The 16,859-nt window shown below is 37.1% G+C and overlaps 1 pseudogene across 1 annotated transcript in view; it reads right to left on the bottom strand.

Annotated features, from left to right (window-relative positions):
* The window catches only part of LOC114265176 (synaptotagmin-5-like), a 122,786-nt pseudogene that overhangs the window by 2,462 nt on the left and 103,465 nt on the right, over positions 1-16,859 (bottom strand). Inside the window, exons 8-12 of the transcript XR_014349608.1 lie at positions 13,991-14,070; positions 12,014-12,164; positions 11,702-11,932; positions 9,633-9,929; positions 9,420-9,533 (exon numbers count right to left, since the gene is read on the bottom strand). The product of XR_014349608.1 is annotated as a synaptotagmin-5-like (transcript). The remainder of the gene's footprint in view (positions 1-9,419; positions 9,534-9,632; positions 9,930-11,701; positions 11,933-12,013; positions 12,165-13,990; positions 14,071-16,859) is intronic.

Below are 16,859 nucleotides of genomic sequence, written 5' to 3'. Positions count from 1 at the left end.
GTTAAGTAAGATTAATTAGGACCTAAGTAGGATTAATTAGGCTAATAAGGTTAGAGACCAAGTAGGATTAATTAGAGTTGAGCTTGGTTAATTAAGTTAATAAAGCAATAAGTAATTATTCTCATCAAACAAAAGAGAAAGATGGCGAAAGATGGGAACAAAGGAGAGAAAGCAAGAACAAGAATAAGAAGAAGAACAAGAAGAAAGAACGAGAAAAGGGAGAAAAAGAGGAGAAATCAAATAACTTCAATATTTGAGTTAGGAAAATCAAGGAAAAATCTTCACTAGGTAAGAAATGTTGGAAAAAATGATTTTTGGTGACTTTAATTTAATATTAAAGTGTGGTGACTTTAATTAAATATTAAAGTGGGTCCCAACTTTTTATTGTGTTAGGTCCAAGTGAGCCAAAAACCATTGGGTTTTGAACAAGAAATTGCCTCATAATGTTAGATTCATGAATAGGATTTTAAAGAGTATTTAAATCTTTTTTCTTGGCTAAAGGGTGTGAATCATTTGGGCATCCAAACTTTCATATTTTTGGAAGGGGGCTATGGATGCTTGGTGTTTTAATGACCAGCCTTAAAGGCTGAAGGCTCTTCTTCTCTCCCCTTCACATGTATAAATTGAGACCCTCCTATCAAGTTTCAATATAGAAATTTTTTGCTTCCATTTTACAAGTCAGTTTGCCAGAAAGTTCCTACATTGAGAGAGTGCTGCCACTGTTCTTGTTCGCTAAGCTAGACAGAAAGTGCTTCTGCCGTAGCTGGTTTTGACCGTCGTATCCTAGGAGACAGACGCCGGGATTCCTCAAGCACTCGACCCGTAAGGCGGCAAAATCTGTTTTAAGGAAACTGCTTCCGTGCAGGCTTCAAAAATGGCAACTATCACTAATGCTGCTGCTACTGCTAATGTTGGTGGGGATTTGAACCCCGGGGCAACTGGATTGCCAACCCCTACTGCTGTGACCTCTGTGGTCAACCCTGGTGTTACTCCGGCTGTTCTGGGAGGACCGCTTAGTCACCATGAGCGCCCAGAAAAATTTGCTGGGAAAAATTTTAAGAGATGGCAGCAAAAGATGCTGTTTTACTTGACCACGGTTAACCTTGCCAAGGTTCTGAGCGAGGATCCTCCAGCTGTGGTAGAGAATGAGCCTGAGAGGTAGAAAGTCATGGCGCTTGACACATGGAAGCAGATAGACTATCTTTGCCAGAACTATGTGTTCAACAGCTTGGCAGGCTCACTCTATAGTATGTTTTGTTCCAAGAGCTCAGCAAAAGAATTATGGAAATCTTTGGACAAAAAGTACAGGACTGAGGATGCCGGGGCAAAGAAATTTGTGGTTGGCCGGTTCCTTGATTTTAAAATGGTAGATTCTAAAACTGTGATAAGCCAAGTCCAGGAGTTCCAAGTGATCTTGCATGATATTCATGCTGAGGGGATGCCTTTGAACGAGTCATTCCAAGTTGCTGTGATCATTGAGAAACTTCCCAATGGTTGGAAGAATTTCAAGAATTACTTGAAGCACAAACGCAAGAAAATGTCAGTTGAAGAGCTAGTTGTCCGACTCCGGATTGAGGAGGATAATAGAAAGAAATGAGGGAGTACCTCCTCAGTAAAGGCCAATGTCGTTGAGCATGGCAAATCTTCTGGGATAAGGAAGAAGCCCCCTGTGAACAAGAGCTCTAAGCTGGGGCCAAGGGGTGGTGGTGCAAAGAAGTTGGCTTACAAGCTGCAGGAACCAAGTTATCGGTTCTTTGGGAAGTGTTATAACTGTGGTAACGAGGGGCATCGGGCTAGTGACTGCCGCAAGCAGAAGAAGCCATACAAGACCAAACCTCGTGCTCATATGGTAGACTTATAAGAGCACTCCCATGAGGAGGATGATATGCACTTGTCTGCCGCTGTCTCTGAAGTGAATCTGGTGGGTTCAAACCTAAGAGAATGGTGGATTGATACTGGGGCTACACGCCATATTTGCTCTGAGCAGAAGCTGTTTACAACTTTTGAACCGGTTACAAACGGTGAGAAGTTGTTTATGGGAAACTATGCTACCTCGATTGTTGAGGGGAAAGGAAAGGTGGTCCTGAAGTTGACGTCAGGAAAGGAGCTGACCTTGAACGAAGTCCTGTATGTTCCAGACATTCGTAAGAATCTTGTCTCAGGGTCTCTTCTCAGTAAACATAGTTTTCGCATGGTTTTTGAGTCTGACAAGATCGTTCTTACCAAAAGAAGAATGTATGTGGGTAAGGGTTATATGTTGGAAGGTATGTTTAAACTCAATGTTATGACTGTTATCCCAAAGATGAATAAAGGTGCATCTTCTTCTGTTTACATGCTTGAGTCTTCCAATTTGTGGCATGGTAGACTAGGACATGTGAACTTTGAATCTTTACGTAGATTAATCAGGTTAGATCACATACCATCTTTTAAGATTAATTCGAAACACAAGTGTGAAACTTGTGTTGAAGCAAAGTTGACAAGATCTTCGTTTCATTCTATTGAAAGAAGTTCAAAACCGTTGGATTTAGTGCATAGTGATATGTGTGACTTAAACTTTATACAATCACGTGGTGGCAATAAGTACTTCATCACTTTTGTTGATGATTGCACTAAGTATTATTATGTTTTTTTGCTCAAAAGCAAAGATGAGGCGATTGACAAGTTTGTTCTTTATAAGAATGAAGTTGAGAATCAAGTAGGCCGCAAGATTAAGGCTTTAAGAAGTGATCGTGGTGGTGAGTATGAATCTCCGTTTATTGGGTTTTGTGCTCAATCTGGGATTATCCACCAAACCACGGTGCCTTATTCTCCTCAGTCTAATGGGATTGCTGAGCGAAAGAATAGGACGCTAAAGGAAATGATGAATGCAATGTTGATAAGTTCTGGATTGCCACAAAACTTGTGGGGGGAAGCAATTCTCTCTGCAAATTACATTCTGAATAAAGTACCCTGGAAGAAGGTGGACAAGACACCGTATGAGTTATGAAAAGGCGTTAAGCCTTCGTATAAATTCTTACGAATGTGGGGGTGTCTTGCAAAAGTGGCGATTCCTACACCCAAACGGGTTAGGATAGGCCTGAAATCCGTGGATTGTATATTCATTGGTTATGCACATAATAGTAGTGCATATCGGTTTCTTGTACATAAGTCTGAAATCCCAGACATACACAGAAATACCATCATGGAGTCAAGGAATGCATGTTTTTTTGAAGACATTTTTCCTTGCCGAACCCATGAAGGGGTTCCAAGGTCTTTGGAGCAATTTGATGAGCTTGCTAGTGAGGATGATCATGTTGATGATTTAGGTGATGATCAAATTGAGGTTTTAGATGAGCCCAGAAGGAGTAAAAGGGCTAGGATATCCAAATCTTTTGGTCCAGACTTCTTGACTTATACGGTTGAGAACGAACCTCAAACTTTCCACGAAGCTGTGACTTCTCCTGAGAGTCCTTTATGGAAAGAAGCGATCAAAAGTGAGATTGACTCCATCTTACAGAACCACACCTGGGAGTTGGTAGATTTACCTCCAGGTTGCAAGCTTTTAGACTGCAAATGGATTTTTAAAAGAAAGATGAAGGCCGATGGGTCAATTGACAAGTATAAGGCGAGGCTCGTTATCAAAGGGTACAGGCAACGAGAAGGCCTAGATTACTTTGATACGTACTCACCTGTAACTAGGATGACATCCATTCGCATGGTGATTGCGATAGCAGCTTTGCGCAATCTTGAGATACACCAGATGGATGTAAAGACAGCTTTCTTAAATGGGGATTTGAATGAAGAAATCTACATGGAGCAACCTGAAGGGTTTTCAGCTCCAGGACAAAGCAAGAAAGTCTGTAAACTTGTCGAATCTTTGTATGGTTTGAAACAAGCGCCTAAACAATGGCATGAGAAGTTTGACAATGTAATGTTGTCAAATGGGTTTAAAATCAACGAATGTGACAACTGTATTTATGTCAAAGACACTGACAGAGGTTATGTCATTTTGTGTCTATATGTTGATGATATGCTCATTATCGGTAGCAACGATGAAATGATCAAAACTACCAAGAAGTTGTTAAACTCTAAGTTTGACATGAAGGATATGGGCATTGCAGATGTTATTCTGGGAATTAAGATTACCAGAATCTCTGGCGAAATTGTACTATCTCAGTCTCATTATGTTGATAAGATACTTGAGAAGTTTAGTGGATCAGATACGAGTGTGTCATCGACACCTGTAGACTTAAGTCTACATTTTACCAAGAATAATAATGAAAATGTCTCACAGTTAGAATATTCTCGGGTAATTGGAAGTTTAATGTATCTGATGAGTTGTACTAAGCCGGATATTGCTTACTCGGTTAGCAGGCTTAGTAGATATACAAGTAATCCCGATGCTTCTCATTGGAAGGGCATTGTGCGGGTGTTAAGGTATTTACGCTACACTCAGGATTATGAGCTGCATTATACTTGATATCCAGTGGTGCTTGAAGGATATAGTGACGCGAATTGGATATCAGATATAAAGGACTCAAAGTCCATTAGTAGATATGTGTTCACTCTTGGTGGGGCAGCCGTGTCTTGGAAATCTTCCAAGAAAACTTGTATATCTAGATCAACGATGGAATCAGAGTTTATTGCTTTGGATAAAGCAAGGGAAGAAGCAGAATGGCTTCGCCATTTCATTGAAGATATTCCACGTTGGTCTAAACCTGTGCCAGCTATTTGTATTCATTGTGATTGTCAATCTACAATTGGTAGGGCACAGAGTAATATGTATAATGGAAAGTCTTAACATATCCGTCGTAGACATAATTCCATACGACAACTACTTTCGAATGGAGTTGTCTCTTTAGACTTTGTAAAGTCTAAGGACAACATTGCGGATCTACTAACCAAAGGGTTAAGTCGAGTGTTAGTCGAAACGTCGTCAAAAGGAATGGGGTTGAGGCCTTTGGAAGTTACCGGAATGGAAACCCAACCTAGTTGACTGGAGATCCCAAGATCTAGGTTCAATGGGACAACCTAATTGCGTGTAACGGTGGTATGTCACTGAGGAGGTTAAACCTCCAGCCATTCTTTCTATCAGTGATACCTGTAAGTGTAGAGGTTAAGCTAAGCTTTTAATGAATCTAGTGTGTTAAGCTGTTGAGCTGAGTATTGCAGGATACTCAAGTAGAGTCACCTATGTGAGTGTGAAGTGGGGCCGCTTCTAGAAGAATTGGGCAGGCCAAGATTCTTTGAAACCACTCGCTGAACCAGGCTAGTGTCCAGGGCCACACAAGGCACACCAGTGAGAACAGAATGGTGGTAGGAGTAATTCCCGTATGAGATCTATTGTCTCAGTTTACATAAACGACAGAGCAGTTCAAGATGTCTTATTCACTGATCAGCCAGTACACTCGATAGGTTTTCACTAGGAGAGGTTCAAAGCCAAAAGCTACCTTCTCTGATGTCGGGATTAGTTCGTTGTACTCTCTCTTCGAGTCATTATTGTTGAACGATGTCCGTTTGTTGAGTCTTTCGGTCAATTTTTATTCATGTAGGGGATTGTTGGAAAAAATGATTTTTGGTGACTTTAATTTAATATTAAAGTGTGGTGACTTTAATTAAATATTAAAGTGGGTCCCAACTTTTTATTGTGTTAGGTCCAAGTGAGCCAAAAACCATTTGGTTTTGAACAAGAAATTGCCTCATGATGTTAGATTCATGAATAGGATTTTAAAGAGTATTTAAATCTTTTTTCTTGGCTAAAGGGTGTGAATCCTTTAGCATCCAAACTTTCATATTTTTGGAAAGGGGCTATGGATGCTTGGTGTTTTAATGACCAGCCTTAAAGGCTGGAGGCTCTTCTTCTCTCCCCTTTATATGTATAAATTGAGACCCTCCTATCAAGTTTCAATATAGAAATTTTTTGCTTCTATTTTACAAGTCAGTTTGCTAGAAAATTCCTACATTGAGAGAGTGCTGCCACTGTTCTTGTTCGCTAAGCTAGACAGAAAGTGCTTCTGCCGTAGCTGGTTTTGACCGTCGTATCCTGGGAGACAGACGCCGAGATTCCTCAAGCACTCGACTCGTGAGACGGCGAAATCTGTTTTAAGGAAACTGCTTCCGTGCAGGCTTCGGTTTCGTCTCTTTACCCTTTTATTGTTTTGTGTATTTCTGTTGAAATCATTGTAATTATCAACATATGTTCTTGGTATATAATTTGATTTCTTCATAAATCTATTTATTTAATTTCACAATTTGAACAACAAGAAATTCAACCCTCTTTCTTGTATTGTTGCTTTAATCTAGCTAGAAAATCATTTAGACTAAGTTTTGAGAGATTGAAATTGTAAAAATAGGAAAGAATTTGGAAAATAAAAAGGGTTTGCAGAATTTGTAAGAAAAACTAGGTTGTGTTTGGTTATATTTGCCAAACACATTTCGACCCACTTTTATGAGTGTGGTGTTTGTTTTGAGTTTTCAAATTATAATTCCACACCCACTTTTGAAAACTCCTTTCTAGGCGGAAAAATTTGGCTAACTCGGTTGTCCTCCCGAACATCCGACCGATCGACCGGAACAGTGTTCGGTATTTATTTATTTATTTATTTTTGGCACTTGTTATTCTTATATTGTAAATAAAAATTATTTTTGAAATTTTTGAAATTTTTATATGAACTTTGAATAAAATTTTAGGTTGTGTATTTAGTTATGAGTTGTAAGTTTTTAAATCAAATAATTTTTCTAATTTTAAAAACTCAAAACTCCCTCCAAAACTCAATTCAAAACTCATAACCAAATATATTTTCCACACTCAAATCATAATTCCAGAACTCACAAACTCAAAATACAACTCTATTCTCAAATCATATTTAGAAAGCTCTACCAAATGCTACCTGTGTTTTGATTTGTTCAAGCTTAGAATTCATTGCATATAGGTGTTTGTCTATGAAACCCACATCATTTATTCATGTTTTAAAGCCTTAAACATCAAGTTTTGAAAGATTAAAGTGAAGAAATGGAAGGGAGTTCAAGAAAGAACATAAGTTGAGAAATTCTTGAATTCAAACTTATTTTTGTTGGATTAATCTTGAAATTCATGCATTCCAATGAGTTTTCATAAACCCTTCATCATATTTTCATGCCTTAGAATATCAAATATCATGTTTTGAGGCTTTTAGGTGAAGAAAACGGAGTTGGAACACCAAGAACATCAAGAACACACACCTGACTTGATTTCTGCTTGCTGGGCGCTCAAGTGGCCACCATCGGGCGCACGAGCGCACAGAACACAATTTACCTCCCCTAAGCCACCATTTGAGTGGCCTATTCCACCGCTCGAGTGGCCAAGGTGGGCAAACGTGCGGCCAACCCTATTTTAGCCCACTTTCACGTCATACCTTGAAACTCCAAATGGGCATATCTCTCATCCAGACTCGTTTTAAGCAATTCTTGAGTCTAAATTCAAGCATCAGAAGTCTAGTTTCCAATAGTGGTGGTCTCATATCTAAATTCTAAGTACACAAAAAGATAAATTAGTGAAGGCTACTCATTTTCTTCCTAACCATTTCATGCTAATTCCTCTCCTAACTTAGTTTCCTTTTATTTCTTCCTATTTCTTTATATCTTAAATATGTAAACATGATATTTTTCAATGCATAGTATATGAAATTGATGTGGAATACTTGGGGTCCTTCAACATATGTCTTTGACACACTTCAATATTCTTCAGGCCTAAATCACCTAGGATGCTTCTAGGCATGCATTCGATACATGTTTGACACTTGATTGACTTGAATTAGGCTTAGAAAAGTCTTGGATAATCTAGAAAATATTGAGAACCACTAAGTTAAGTTAGAACACTTGAAGTGAATTTCGAAGCTTGTTAGTTTGAGTGTGTGTGTCAAGTACTCGGAGGAGGAAACCTTTTGTTCAAGGAGCCATTTGTGAGTAGTAGTATAGTAAAGTCATGTTTATTAAAACTATAATTTGAAATGCAAACCTATGCTATGTTTATGAAAGTTAAGTTATTGTTTTGTTATGAATGAACATCCTATATTTTTGTATCATGTATTAAGATGATATTCATGGATCATGTCCCATAATTGGGAGAATAACCAATTATGTCCCAAATTTGGGGGAATATCCAATCATGTTGCGCGCGTGTATGTAACTTGTCACTTTCAGGTGAGGCCACTTATTGAGGCTCTAATAGCAATAGCATCTTGTTAATCTTTGGAATGCTCATCATTATGTAAATGTTTTCAAGTCAAGTTATGCAATGTCTTGCCCAAGTTAAAGTTTATGTTCAAACTATGATTTGATGCTTTTAAAAGCTTGTCAGTGTTCATTCATTTACCACTTTACTGTATTTCACCCCTCCCTTATATATATGTAGGTGATGAAGAGATCAAGTATAGAGAAGTTGATTAAAAGTCGGTCTTGTGTGCTTGTGTTGGTTTTGTGAAGTTATGTCATAAGTGTTGTATTTTATTTTATCATTTAAGTCATGTAATAATGTAAGGTGATGGTCTAAGAGAAATGTATGTTTTCATTTCATATAGTTATGCACTGCTCTGAATGGATATTTCAAATGGACTCAATATAAGCAATTAATGGCTTTCACACTTGGAAACAGAAAATTTTGCCCTAATTATATTAAGAGTCCAGCTTACTTTTGCCTAGTTAGGCCTTTGGTAGTTAAGGACTACTGGCCGAACACTGTACCATCCTATTTGGGGTGGGTTGGGGTTGTGACACCTATACTCTTCCATCTCCAGTGACCTCCGGTCATCTAAGTGAGCACCATCTTCCTAGAAGGCTAATCTGGCCACCTCACAATCCATCATCCACAGTTGGTACATGAAACTAAGCAACACTGCAGCTCAATGTAATCCAAAAGAATAATTGGTTAGGGGAGGGTTTCTGAAACAAAAAGAAAGTTGGTTAACACTTCAATTATATTTGAGATTTCCCTATGCATGCTAGTCCTTAAGATTAGTCACATTAACTTCACAAAAATGTTTAAACGTTTCTATTTAGCTAGCAACTTTTGTTGGGTTCATCACTTCAACAGTGTACAAACTTGGAGGTAGATACCAAGACTAAGGCAGGAGTAAACATCTTGCAGACAATATACCCATGGATTTTTTGGAACTCTCTTTCCAATCCAATGCAATTTCTATTGTTTGGTTCTCCTCATTCTTTTTCTACTGGTTTTTTGCTGTTCAATTATAATTTTATTTTCTCATTTAAAAATATATTACTTGTGGACGCTACCAATGCAGGCAGGCCTCGAACATCTATATACTTTAAATCAATGGTCTATTAGTGTTGTACAGCTACTTCTCATTCATGTCAATCAATAAACATGGTTCATAACTTCACATCAATCATCCTATTAATGAATGAAAGCAAAAATGGATATAACAAGCAGGAATTTCTACCTTCCCAAATGTATCATGGTCCCAGACTTCCAGAATTAGCATATCATGTAATCCATCCTCAACGACAAAGTCAAAAGTTTGATTCCATACAGGATTTAGATTTTCGTTTACCACCTAAGAACACAAACAACTTCAGAAATCAAGGAAATCACCAATGCCAAAATCAAGAGAAAAAAATAAATAAATAAGAGAGAGAGAGAGAGAGAGAGAGACCCAGGTTTTCTTTTTTGTTTCTGTTTTTTTCATGGTGAGAACTACATAGGGGTCAGCCTTCCCCATTAGATCTGCTGGTGGCAAGTCTTCAGCAGATATCACAGTAACAGAAAGAACTCCTCTTACAATAACTTCCCTTCTTTTGTGTTTTACATCTATTCCATTTTCAGAAGCTTCCTTTCCTTCCACACCACTTTTAAGAACCTTTTCCAATGAGGTCATTGAAAAGTTCGATGCAAAAGGGTTAGTAAACCCATTCTTCATGCCAAAAGGATAGTACAATAGCTCCAAGTGCACCTGAAAACAAAAAATAGCAAAGCTTCAAGACTTCCAAAACAAATATAGATTTTATTGTGACATGCAACATAAACTTCAAACTTGCATCAAACTAATACAATGAGTCCACAAAAAGGTAAGATTATGTTAAACTCTCTGATATGTAGTTTTGTCGTCCACTATTTTACTAGCAGCACAAGAACAAGTTCTTACTCAAACCACACCCTGAACTTGTCTCTGGTCAAAGTGTATGAAATCATGAAGATGTCAATTGATTCTTATGGTTTTTGACTTGGCAGAGCAATCAAGTTCCTAAATGACCAGGAAGCCGGTCTTATTGATACCTTGTTACTGATGATTAGAAGCAGTTAATGACATATGATTAATTCAGAATGGTGGGCAATGCAATTTTATTTTCAAGGGAAAAGTGACAGTCTGGAAAGAGGATACAAATAATGAAACCATGAAACTGGACAAGACTTTGCAGGGCTCTTATGAATCTTGAAAAGACTTGAAAGTAGCATGATGTAAAGATGGTTGGTCCTATCAATTCCAAAAACATTTACATAACAAGTTAACTCTTAATTTATGAAAGAGGCTCCAACTCTTCATATTAATTTGTCATTATAAATTTTAACAGCCCCTAGGAGTCTAACAGGTGTAGAACTATATATGGTTACTTTAACTGTTAATATTCTTTTCTTTTTTTTTTTTAGTTAATTCAAAGAAGCGAAGTGGAACCTAAGAAGCACGGACACTTCTAAAATGTTGTGTCCATGTCGAACACATGTTGGACACTAACTCTTGTTGGATTCCCCTCGACGTGTTGGACACGCAGTCAAACGTATCCTATTCTTTTTTAAATATTTTTAGAATCGAACACACTTCAAATACTTGGAAAACACACAAGAAATACATTGCAAGTATGATAAATTTATTTTCGGACTTAATGATAAAATAAAAATAATATAAATTTATACCCTATTAATCCCTCTTCCACATACTTGAACTATGAGAATTCTAAACTTTCAACTTGATCATACCGAAAGCTTTCCAAAATAGATATTATCACTTTTTTTGTTCACAATTCTTTTGCAGTATGTTGGTTGTGGAAATGATTTATTCTTATTTTGATATAAAAAAGTACGTATTTGTAATGTAAAAATTATGAATAAATTATTATTTTCATGTACACATCTAAAAATATATATTTATTTGTTGGTGTGTCATGTCCTGGATTGTTTTGAAATAAAAAAATAAAAAAATTCCACATGTCGTGTCGTGTGTCTATATCCATGTTTCCTAGAGTGGTACACTATCAAAGACAAGACTCAGTTATATGCAAATGAATCATTAACCCATTAAGAAATGTAGCCAACCCCCACAAGATCAGTTTGTGTACATGAAACTCAAACTAAGTGAGTTTCATCCATAACGTTCATGGTCAACAGTTGAACTAAACAGCAAACCTGCCCCATCACTCCAGATGCATTTATTACCAAGCAGGGAAAAACTACCTAGAGGTTCAATTAACAATGCTGATATAGCCTATAGGAGAGAAGGCTGCAAATTTCTCAGGTATACTCTTCATAATACAGAAGCAAGTCTTGGTAATCTAGGTACTTGCACACGAGAGTTTTAAAGCTTACATTATCAAAAAGTTTGCTGCACCATGTTTTATTATATCTTCCTTTCCCTTGTCACATCTGGAGACAGTTGGCTAAGTTGAAGCATCTCACAATAAAGAAGAAAAAAGTAGAATCATTCAAAACAAGGGTGATCATAGTTCTCACCTGACCCCTGTTTTTGATATCTCTTTGGACCTCCAAATCCTTAACTAATTTCAACCACACGTCCTTTATTTTACCAGGCTCAAGATCATTTAGCCGTATTTGAGCACATCCAATGAGTTCTTCTGTCTGAAGCCCTTCATCATCATAAACTTTTACCACCAAGTTCTGTGTGGATGCATCTTCAACTATAAATTCAAAGTGTTCATTCCACACCGGATTCAACTGATTGTTCTGGAGGAAACAACACATAATCATCCTTTAAGTCAATTAAAATGTTCATAGGACATCCTAAATGAGAAAATACAGACGTACGATTGTTTTGCTAGTTTTCATTCTATCACGCAGCGGGCGTATGTATAACACAGCAAAAGGATCAGACTTCCCAATGAAATCCTTATTTGTCAACTCTTTTGCTTGCACAAGTTTCACCTCTAAAACTCCAACAGGCTTCAGCTCTAGGTCACTGAAAAAGTCAATAACACAAAAGGTCAAGAAAAGTCCAGAAGCTAATCAAAAGATGGGATACTGGCTTAGGTATAAAGGCTATGCTGCACAACCATGTCCTGCCATCACTCCCAAAATTTAACCAAAAATGGGAATTTTTTCCCTTAGGCAGATGGTTCAACCTAAAGCGGGATGTAGTTAAGAATTTTTGTAATAGAAAAAAATATTTGTTCACCAATTGACCCATGAAAAAAACAAGTCCAAGGCCCACAAAGTACCAAAAGACACCATATACATGCTATGAAGCACGGATACTTCAAAAGGGGTGACGTATCCATATCGGATACGTATCGGATACCGATACTCCTCGGATACTCACGGATACGTATCAGATACTTCTTAAAAGTATCAGATACTTCTTAATTAATTTTTTATTAATTTTGAAGTATCGGATACTTAATTTTAAAGTATCGGATACTCGAAGTTATATATTACTTATAATATTTTATTTAGTTCTTTGATAAGAGGAATATAGTGAGAGTTAAAGTAATAGAATTTGTCAAATTGATGTATCCTTGTTGTCTCTCTCACTTCTCTCTCACTTTTTCACTCTCTCACGTTTCTACTCTCTGCTCTCATTCTTTTTTTGGTGTTGGCATGTAAGGATGATGTTTAATTTGCATTTGCTTTTGCTTTTAGTTTTGGATGTTTTATGAATGTTTGAGCACTTTTAGGTTAATAGGAATCTCTCTCCTTATTTATTAATTTCCTTTAAGTTTTATTTTCATGCATATTACATTATTAAAATTATATAAAAAAAAATTATGAATGTATCCCCGCTGTACCCGTATCGTAATTTTTCAAATTTTGACATATCGCCATATCCACATCCCCATATCACCATATTCGTATCCGTGTTTCCTAGGCTATCATTGATGACTTAAAAAAGTATATTTGCTGAAATTTTTATTTAAGAATAGTTTTTTGGCTTTAGCTAAGGTCTTGTGATATTCAATGATGAAGGGGAACAAGTTGAAGACTCTTGACCTTGAAGACTCTTAGTTTTATAGGAATCTTTCTTCTTTATCAAGTTGTCTTTTGCTTTAGGTTTTATTTTTATGCATATTGCATTACTAAAAATTGTTAAAATAATATTTTTTACAACGTATCCCCGCCGTACCCGTATCCTAGTTTTTAAAATTTTGTCGTATCGCCGTATCCGTATCGTATCGTATCCGTATCCCGTATCCGTATCCGTGCTTCCTAGTATACATGATTAAGCCACCAGTACAGTTTGAGAAGAATTTAACCCCTTGACTTAAACTCATTATAATCTCCTTCTCTTCCTTACTTTTTAATCGATTGGCACATGAAAGTTGAAATTTACACAGCAAGATTAAAGAAGTAAATGCACCGAAACCAAATACACGATTTAGCGCTCAATATAATTTGAGAAGAATTTAACCCCTTAGATATTCTTCAACTCATTATAATCTCCATCCCCCCACCACCCTTGGGGTTTTGAATATGTAAGTATTTATTCCTTATCTCTACAGAACTACATTCTTTACATGATATAAAAATTTATCTACAAATCTGAAGGACTCTACCCAAGCATGTGGGAGAGTGTGTTCTACTCATTTTTCTGAATATAAATGCATCAGCTCATGGTAATACCATTTCATTTATCAAAAATATAAGATCTGATTATACATTCATGTGTCTCATTCTCATTTCCCTAAATATCTTAAGTAACTCATTCATTGCCGTATACTTGCATGTCTAAAAAGCGCTTTTGTTAACCATACAGATTGTTCATAAAAGCTTCTATATTTACAGTCATACCTGTAATCCCCAGGTAAAATTGGAACAATTTTCCGAACTGGCCATGTAATAGAATCCTCAATAGCATCACGTATAGTCCCCTGCATAAATGAAAATGCTACGCAAATAAGTACAGGTTACACAATACTAATATAAATATTGTTAATGTCTTTACATCCACACATACTAGTAAATACAAATTACACATGCACATTTTGTATCCTACTGCAAACTAATGGTGACAAGGTAAGCTCTAAAAACTAGAATTTAAGTGCTATATAATCATCAAACATAATTTCCCAACATTTTAGTCACTAGTCACCACATACACAAAGCAAAACATTTCGTGCAGAGAAATGTATTTACTGCACGTACTAATTGGTTCAATGTTAAGACTTTGGCCTAATAAGCTTGAGGTTACGGGTTAAGTCTTGGATCACTACTTATTATGTCAAAACAAATGTGTGGATCACGTATAAGCTTGAGGTGTGTACTCAATCTTTCCCTTCCAAACAAATGTGTATTAATTGGTGTTGGTTTTTAAATGTATCTACTGCGTGTACAACTACATCTATTTTGACACTTCCACCAAATTAATCCCTGGAGCAACCAAAACCATACGCTCAAAGAAACACAAAACATAGACAACAACACAACTCTGCGCACATTGAACACCCATGAAGCAGCAACAGTACTGGCAAACCAGGGAAGGGGCCCAAGCTTCATGAAATTCTACATCGACCCTATGTTGACATGTTTGTTAACCAACCCCGTAAGATACTGTCCTTTTCCTCTCAATATTCGCACATTTCTATTTTATGTTTTTTTAATATTCTCTCTTATATGATACTATTAGAGTTTAATGTTTTTTTATGTTAGTTTATTTATTTATTTTTTAAATTTCATTCCAGGGTACTCTTATAATTTCTCAAACTGTTTAACATAAATACCTAGGTCTAGGGATGAGTAGTGGAATCTCATACCAAAACCCTATTTTCTATATGGGAGCAGCTTGTCTCCCATCTGTGATCGGACTGTATGGTACTGTTCGGCATATGAAGACCTACCACGGGTCCCGTTTTAATAATTCAAACCGTTTAATGTGTAAAACTCGTCATTACTACATATGCCTGTAAAAAATCACGTTGATCGGATATTGATAGCTATCCCATTGGATCAGTTTTTTGTCAACCGTTAATTTATTCACCGTCCTTTTTTTTTTATATATATACAAAATTGGTTTGATCACATAGCTATTGATATCCGATCAACGTGATTTTTTACAAGCATATAGTACTCGATGAGTTTTACACATTAACGGTTCAGATTATCAAAACGAGACCCGTGGTAGGCCAAATAGCACCGTCCAGTCCTATCTCGGACTGGAGGCAAGCTGCATCATTTCTATATTACCTTTTCTCCTCTCTCTCTCTCTCTCTCTCTCTCTTTTCTTCTTCTCTTTTGATATTAGAGCCAATCCATAACCAATTTCATTATCACTACAACCTGTAACACTGTTGAAGAGACATATCAGAGCTAATCGAACAATTGCTGACATCATGTTGACATCAACACAATCCTAACATTAGCAATTCCAGCTTACACCATTGGATTCACCTTCTCTTCCCAAGTATCTGTAGACACCCCATTTTTGACTACCCTTAAGATTTCGGTGCTACTGATTGTTTACTTGGTGATGAAAGTTGTGCAGTGCAAAGGTTTGATTTCTTCGGCAAGGAGAGCTTCAAATCCCAACCTTACACCCCAGTTGTGGACCAAAACTATTTTCACCAAAGATTTTAGACCTTAAAACCCTTTCTTTCAAAGCATTTTTTAAAGAAGTTTCTACGATGTTCGGAGGCTCGCATTTCGTTAAATGTTGCGCTTTTCGGTAAATCGAGCAAGGACAAAGTGGAAATGAATGAAAGAGAGGTGAAATCTCTGAAAAATCTTTCAAAACATCTTATTTAAAGGTTTGGATTTGAAGAAAATTGGAGTGGAAAGAAGAAAACTAGCTGAGAAGAAGTTCGGCGTGAATCCGGCTAGGATCGAAATTGAGCAGTCTTTACTCAAATAGGCATATCTTCTTGCACAATTGGAATTTTTATGTGAGGCTTCCACCATTGGAAACAAGACTTCCAGGGCTTCAATTTAGGCTCAAGAATGACCTGCAAATGAGCCCAGATGAAGGAGATATTCCCATTTGAAGTTGGGCCCGAAGAGCAGATTTTTCTTGCTAACCAGAGGTGGAGGTTGCTGGTCATGAATGAGATTTTCTGGCCATGTGCCGGCCATGAATGGCCTATGCCGGCCCCCTGTCGTCCAAGAGTGACCATTGACGGCCAACAATGATCATATGCCGGCCATCAATGAAGCAGTGACTGCTGTTGATGCAAAAAGGCAGTTTTCTGCAGATATTTGTGCTGTAGCTGTTCCAGCTATCCATTTTGGGATATTTTTGACCAAGGCTTGCATTATTCTATATATATAGAGCCTTCTCTATGGTTTTAAAAGTTAGAACAATTTATGAAGAAGTTTAGGAGCCTCTCTCTCTACAATCATCTCTCTAGATTTTTCTCTCTCTAAAGCTTTTGTGCTTAGAAGCTTGCATACATCAATCTTTAACCTATCAACCCTTAACAAGAGTGGTTCATCTTTGGGCTGAGGTTGCTTGAAGCTCTCTTGGAGCCTCCTTGGAGCTCTTGAAGGTCATTTTGCTTGGTTTTGTTGCCTAAAATTTGGATGTGCTTCAAGAGGTATAACTCTCTCCCTTTAAGCTTGTTTTTCATACTTGCTTTGCCTTCTTTCTCCACCATTTCAAGGCTGGTTTTGGCATGTAAAAAATTCTATTTTTCAGTCCTAAAAGTGGTGGTTTGAGCCTTTGTGAGTT

Source organism: Camellia sinensis, chromosome 13, assembly GCF_055761805.1.
Source record: "Camellia sinensis isolate YWXY chromosome 13, ASM5576180v1, whole genome shotgun sequence".
In the NCBI taxonomy this organism is placed as follows: Eukaryota; Viridiplantae; Streptophyta; class Magnoliopsida; order Ericales; family Theaceae; genus Camellia; species Camellia sinensis.
The sequence above is the reverse complement of the archived record's forward strand: the minus strand, read 5'-3'. Positions and strand labels throughout refer to the sequence as shown.